Source organism: Macrobrachium rosenbergii, unplaced genomic scaffold (genome assembly GCF_040412425.1).
Source record: "Macrobrachium rosenbergii isolate ZJJX-2024 unplaced genomic scaffold, ASM4041242v1 13908, whole genome shotgun sequence".
In the NCBI taxonomy this organism is placed as follows: Eukaryota; Metazoa; Arthropoda; class Malacostraca; order Decapoda; family Palaemonidae; genus Macrobrachium; species Macrobrachium rosenbergii.
Window position 1 is genome coordinate 1920860 of NW_027100725.1, and position 8119 is coordinate 1928978.

Below are 8119 nucleotides of genomic sequence, written 5' to 3' on the forward strand. Positions count from 1 at the left end.
AACCAATGTCCACGGATGTTGCTTTTCTCACCATTTTTATTTATTTTATTTATTTATGTTTTCTACTTATTTAGCATTCGGAAAATTATGAAGGTTTTAAAAATGGTGAGAAAAGCAACATCAAAGTGAACATTGAATTTATTATTGAAACATACAGGAAATTTAAAGCATAATATTATGCAGAATATAGATTAATATTAACGACATTGATGTTGCCTCGATATTCAGGTAACTCTTGGCACTAGTTACCTAACCTCCACACTCCGAATCGCTTATAACCAGTGAAAAGTTTATAAGATGCATCGAGCAATACCATTACCATGATGCCACTGCGCATAGCCTATAAAAGATATGATACGTCTATCAGAAAATTGTATATGAATTTATTGCCTAGGCAAGTGACTTGAAGTTCAGAATAAGATTCAATAAAAAGATCTAAAAAAATATGATAAATGGCAAAGCAAAATATTAGCAAGAGTTAATTCTTTCTGGTTACAAGTCTCTGTTTCTTACGGGATTAATGACTCAGCGCTAAATTATTCATTCAATAACTTAAACTGTAAAGTGTGCCAATCATTTACCGAGACCTACTCCTCAAAGTTATCAAGCGCCCGTTTGCTCGATATAAATCCAAGAAGTTGAATCCTCTGAAGTAATCCTGCAGTATGTGGTGGATGCCAAAGACTATGGAAAGAAATGGAATCCTGTCTGGCCTCTTCCATGCTGCTACACAATCCATTATAAGGTTCCTCCGAAAAACATACCCCCGGAGAATCATGCCCTCGTCTCTCCATTGCACTTGCAAAACTAGTGTACTAGCACTTCATTATTTCACAGCAATAAAAGTCCTTCAAGTAAAAGAGTTCATTAGTACGATCACACATCAATTGGCAAGTTTCTAACGGGTTGAGTTTGTATCCATTTTCCTTTTAGAGTCAGAGAACTGTTTCCCTTGGAGGGTCAGGCAGATACTGCTCGGTAAGATTTCTTACTATTACTCGTTAACTTTGTTAACTAATTCAGGAAGAGCTAAATACTTTGAAATGGTCTCAAATGCCAGCACACAAAGTATTTACAGGTATTAAATAATTATTAACGTTATTTAAAGTTACGTTTGAGATCTTTTTATTTTTTTCAAGAGAGTTGGAAACCAAGGATTGTGAAAAGATGCTTTAAAAGCTAAGGATTGAGAAAAGCAAAGTACTTTTTTTGTACTAAAAATAACAAGAAAAAGAAAACGATAACACAAGGATTCTGAAGTTGGAAAGAAAAGATAAAACAATATAATTAACACATTTAGTCATTTATTTATTTTACTTTTATTTTCATTTATTCATTTTACATATTTATTTTTATTCATATTTTTTTCTTTATTCATTTATTTATTTTTATATCTATTATTTTATTTATTTATTTATTTATTTATTTATTTTATTTATTGGCATTTATTTATTTATTTTTTATTTTATTTTATTATTTTTTATTTACTTATTTTTATTTATTTTATTTATTTATTTATTTATTTATTTTATTTAACTTGCATTTATATTTATTTATTTATGTATTTCATTTAATTTAATCTATCTTAACCTACTTCCATCTCATCTATCTATCTCTTTACCTACCCATCTTTACTCATCTCATTCTCAATCACTCACTCCATCTTCATCTACTCCATCTCTTACTCCATCTATACCACTCACCATCTTCATCTACACATCAATGCTTCACTCAATACTCCTACTTCCACTCAAACTGAACCTTATCAATCTTTACTTCCACTTCCATCCACTCCATACATTCCACTCCTCACTTCTGGCTCACTCATCTGTCACTTTCATCTACTCATCTATCAACTCTATCCCCATCTCCCATCTATTCTTACTCCATCCATCTATCTCATCCACCATCTGTCTAACTTCTTAGACTCCATTCTATACAACCTTATCAATCAATCCCTAATTGACCATCTACCCACTATTAATCTGGCTCATCTTCATCTACTCATCTATCTCTACTTTTATTTTTATGCAATTAGTTAATCATTTATTTTTATTTTTATTTTCATTTATTTTTTTATTTCTTTTATTTTATTTATTTTATTTATATTTTATTTAATTATTTTTTATTTTATTTATTTTTATTTACATATTTTTTATTTATTTATTTTTATTCATTTATTTACTTAATTATTTTTATTTATTTATCATTTATTTTTATTTATTTATCATTTATTTTTATTTATCTATTTATTTTTTGTTTGTTTACTTTTATTTATTTATTTATTCATTAATTTATTTTATTTATTTATATATTTATATATTTATTTATTTATTTTTATTTATTTTATTTATTTTTTTATTTATTTTTATTCATTCATTTATTTTTATTTATTTATTGTTATTTATTTATTCTTCTTTATTTATTTTATTTATTTTATTTATGATTTATTTATTTATTTTATTTATTTATTTTCATTTATTTATTTATTTATTTTTATTTATTTTCTTATTTTTATTTATTTTATATATATTCATTTATTTATTTTCGGGGAATGATTATTTTTATTTATTTATTTTTATTTATTTATTTTTATTTATTTATTTATTTATTTTTATTTATTTATCATTTATTTTTATTTATCTATTTATTTTTTATTTGTTTACTCTTATTTATTTATTTTTATTCATTAATTTAATTTATTTATTTATTTATTTATTTTTAATTTTTATTTATTTTTATTTATTTATTTTTTATTTATTTTATTTATTCATTTATTTTATTTATTTATTTATTGTTATTTATTTATTCTTCTTTATTTATTTATTCAATTTTGTATTTTAATTTGATCAATCCCATTCTCTCACTCCATCTACGCCATCTATCTATCTTCGATGGTCTTATCTACTCCTTATCAACTACTCCATCTATTAATGCCCATTCATCTATCAGTTCTCCTCATCTCCACTCCATCTCATCTATCCTCTAATTCCATCTCACCCATCTACTCATTCTCTGCACCTTACTCATCACCCTCATCTGCTCCATCTATCTCATCCATCTTCAGCCGATACATCTTGACTCCCCATTCTTTACTCATCTGTCTATCTCTTTGACTCATTCCATCTCTCATTCCTTCCACTAATAACTTTCATCTTTGGCTCCCATCTATCTACTCCATCTCATACGCCCTTACCTGTCTAATCATCTCCTCTTGCCTCTTCTGTCCACCATCTACTCCATTTCTATCTAGCCTTATCTTACTATCAACCATGCCCATCTTCTCCACCATCTAACCCATCTTCATCTTTACTCCATCTCAATCTACTTTGTCTAACCCACTCCATCTTCATCCACTCACTCCATCTCTACTCATCCACTCCATCTACTCCATTCAACCTCATCCCTACTCATCTGCTCTACCATCTCACTCCATCCGTCTCATCTAACCATCTACTCCTCATCTCACTCCACCCATCTCTCACTTTCACCTACCCATCTTAACCTGCTCACTTCACCACTCCATCTTTACTCATCTCTACGCCCTTTACCCCATCTATCCATCTCTACTATCTACTCCATCTACGCATCTATTCTGACTCCTTGATCTATCTTTACTCCACTCATCTATCTCACTCATCCACTTCATCTACATCTCTTTACACTTTAGCCCTTACTCCATCTATCTCTTTACTCATCTCTGCAACCCATCTTGTCACATCTTTTTATTTATTTATTTATTTAATTTTTTATTCGTTTATTTATTTGTTTATTTGTTTATTTATTTCTTTATTTATTTATTTATTTTTATTTACTCTTATTTATCAATTTTTATTTAATTTATTTTTATTAATTTATTTTTATTTATCTATTTTTATTTATCAATTTATTTATTAATCTATTTATTAGTTTTTATTTATTTTAATTTATTTATTTATATTTATTTATTTATTTTTTTATTTATTTATTTATTTTTATTTACTTATTTATTAATTTATTTATATTTATTTTTGTATCTGTTTATTTATTTTATTTATTTTATTTATATTTATTTAATTATTTATTAATTAATTAATTTATTTATTTATTTATTAATTTATTTGTTTTTAATTTTGTTTTTAATTTTATTTATTTTATTTATTTATCGACTACTCATCTATCTCCTTACCATTTCATCACTCATCATCTTCCTAACCCAACTACTCCTTTACCTACTCCTCCTCACTCAACCTTCTCTATCTACACTACTCCATCTCTGACTCCATTCCTACCATCCACTTAACCCATCTATCCACCTTACCCATCATCTCTACTCCATCCACTCCTCTAATTCACACTCATCTCTCATCTTACTCCAATCAACTCCATCTTCGAATCTACCATCTTCATCTGTCTATCTACCTATCAACCCTAACCTCACTATCTTCATCTACTTCCATCTTTACCATCTGGCTACTCGATCACTCATCTTCATCCAGTCATCTAACCCACTCATCTGCACTCCATCTGGCCCTTGCACTCCATCTCATCTTCACACATTTTATATTTATATAGTTATTAGTTTTATTTTATTTATTTATTCATTTTTTATTATTTAATTTTTATTTATTTATGTATTTTATTTATCAATTGTTTTATTTATTTTTATTTATTGATTGATCTTTTATTTATTTATTTTTTATTTTAATTATTTCTATTTAATTACTTTATTTATTTATTTCATTTATTTATTTTTTTTATTTTTTTTATTAATTAACTTTTATTTATTTTTATTTATTTATTTTTATTTATTTATTTTTTTGAGTTTATACATTTATTTTATTTTATTGATTTATTCTTTATTATTATATCTTTTATTTATCTAATTGTTTATTTATTTGCGTTCATTTATATATTTATTTATTTATTTTTATTTATTTACTGCTCATTTTTATTTTTTGTTTATTTACTATTATTTCATCTTTAACCTGGCTCATCTATCTTCATCTCTTTACTCATCTATCTTCTATCCATCCGCCACTTTACTCATTTTCATCTCTAACCATCCACCATCTCTCACTTCCATCTACCATCTCTACTCCATCTTCATCTACTCCATCCATCTCTATCTAACCTCCTCACTACTCCATCTACTTTCTGACCCACTCATCCCATCTCACTCCATCTATCTGCCACCTCACTCCATCTGTTCTCATCTATCTATCTTCATCTATCTATTACACCATTCATTTCACTCATCTACCATCTAACTCATCTATCTCAATGACTCCACTCACTCTATCACCCACCAATCAATCATCTCCATCTGCACATTCTACCATCTATCTAGCCTCATCTACTCCTCATCTACTTCCATCTACTCCTACACACACTACTCACTCATCCACTCCATTCCTCTCATCTATCATCTTCATCTACTCATCTCTCATCTAATTCATCCCATCTTCATCTACACATCATCTACTCATTCATCTTTACTCACTCATCTAACATCTAACCTCATTCTCACTCATCTATCTCTACCATCCTCATCTCTGAACTTCTCCACTCCACTTTCATCCATCTACTCCATCTGCACTCCATCTAATCTTACTTTCTTCATCTACTCCATCTATCTCTCATCAATCTGTCTTTACTCCTCATCTATCTCTTTACATCCTCATCTCATCTCTTTAATTCTCATCTATCTATCTTCAATTCCATCTCTTTACTCCATCTGTCTCATCTATCCGGCCTCCATTCATTCATCTACTCCATCTGTCTGGTCTGTCTGTCTGTCTGGTCTATCTATTCCATACACTCCATTCCATTTATTTATTTGTTTATTTGTTCATTTATTTTTTTTTTTTTTTATTTTTTATGTATTTATTATTATTTATTTTTAAATTATTTATTATCATTTTTTATTTATTAATCAACATTTATTTATTTTTATTTATCTAGTTTTAATAATTTATTTATTAATTTATTTATTTAATTTATTTATATATTACTTATTTTTTATTTAATTTATTTATTTATTTTTATTATTATTTTTTATTTATTTATTTATTTTAATTTAGTTATTTATTTATTTATTTTTATTTATTTATTTTATTTTTTTTATTTATTTATTTTTATTTATTTTTATTTATTTATTTATTTTAATTATTCTTTATTTATTTATTTTTATTTTTTATTTATTTTTATTTATTTACTTTCTTTACTCCTCATCCATTTCATCTTCATCTCTTATCAATCCCTTTAACTTACTTCTGCTCATCTTAACCCTCCAATCTACTCCATCTAAACTCATCTATCTTCACTTTCATCTATACTCAACTCCTACTCCATCTTCATCTTTACTCATCTAATTCTTGATTTTCCTCACTCCATCTAACTCCTTTACTCCATCTAACCCAATCATCTTCTACTCAATCATCTATCTATCTAACCCTTTACTCCATTCCCTTTACATACCTAAACTCATTCCTACTACTCCATCTTCAACTGTCCATCCCATCCATCTGCCCATTCCTACTCCATCTTCATCTATCAATCACTCCCTTTACTCCACTCATTCTTTACTCATCTTTACTTATCTCTTACCATGCATCAATACCATCTACTCCATCTATCTTACTCATCTATCTACTCCATTCCATTTCATTCCCTTACCTCATTATTTCATTTCATCTACATACTTCATCATTTCCATTTATCTCACTTCATTTTATTTACTTATTTTTATCTGTTTATTTATTTATTTTTATTTATTTTTATTTATTTATTTTATTTATTTATTTTATTTATTTATTTTTTATTTTTATTTATTTATTTTTATTTATTTATTTATTTTATTTATTTATTTTTATTTGTTTATTTTATTTAATTATTTATTTATTTATTTATATTTATTTTATTTATATATTTATTATTTTATTTATTATTATTTATTTTATTATTTATATCAATTTAATTATTTATTTATTTATTATATGTATTTTTTTATTTATTTGTTTATATTTTATTTATCTATTACTCATCCATTCATCTTCATCTCTCTAATACTCCACTAATTCTTAATCATCCTACCATCCATCTGGTACTCATCTATCTCTCATCTAATTTCATCTATCTCTACTCCATCTCATCTTCAGTCATCTACATCTACTTCCTCACTCCATCTACGCACACTGAACCCTGCAGTCATCTGTCCATCGACACACTTCATCTCCATCTACTCCACACTCCATCTAACCCTCAATCCAACCCTACTTCCATCTTTACCTGGTCTCAGTCATCTCACCCTCAACTCCACTCCTCACTTTTACTCATCTTCATCTAGTCATCTACACTTCACTTCATCCACATCCATCTTGTCTTCTTTAATTCATCTACTGTCATCTATCGATCTTTATCTTACTCCCACTCAGTCATCTGTCTTATTTCCATTTATTTTTATTTATTTATTTATTTATTTATTTATTTATTTATTATTTTTTATTATTATTGATTTATTGATTATTATTGATTTATGATTATTATTGATTTATGTATTTTATTTATTTATTTTAGTTTATTTTTATTTATTTTTATTTATTTTATTTATTTATTTATATTTATTTATTTTAATCTATTTATTTTCATTTATTTATTTTTTATTTTCATTTATTTTTTTATTTTCATTTGTTTACTTATTTATTTACATTTATTTATTTATTTTTTTATATTTTTTATATTTTATTGATTTTTTTATTTTAATTTTTAATTTATTTTATTTTATTTATATTTTTCTATTTATTTATTTATTTATTTTTTTACTTAATTATTTATTTTTTTTTTTTTTTTGATTATTGCTTTATTTTATTTTTTATTTTTTTATTTATTTATTTATTTATTTATTTATTTATTTATTTATTTATTTATTTATTTATTTATTTATTTATTTACTTATTAATAGTAATTTATTTATTTTTATTTACTTATTTTTATTTTTTTGTTATTTATTTTTTATTTATTTATTTATTTAATTTTTTTTTATTTATTTTTTATTTTTATTTATTTATTTAGTTATTTCTATTTATTTGTGTGTATTTTTTATTATTATTTATTTATTTTAATTTTTATTTTATTATTT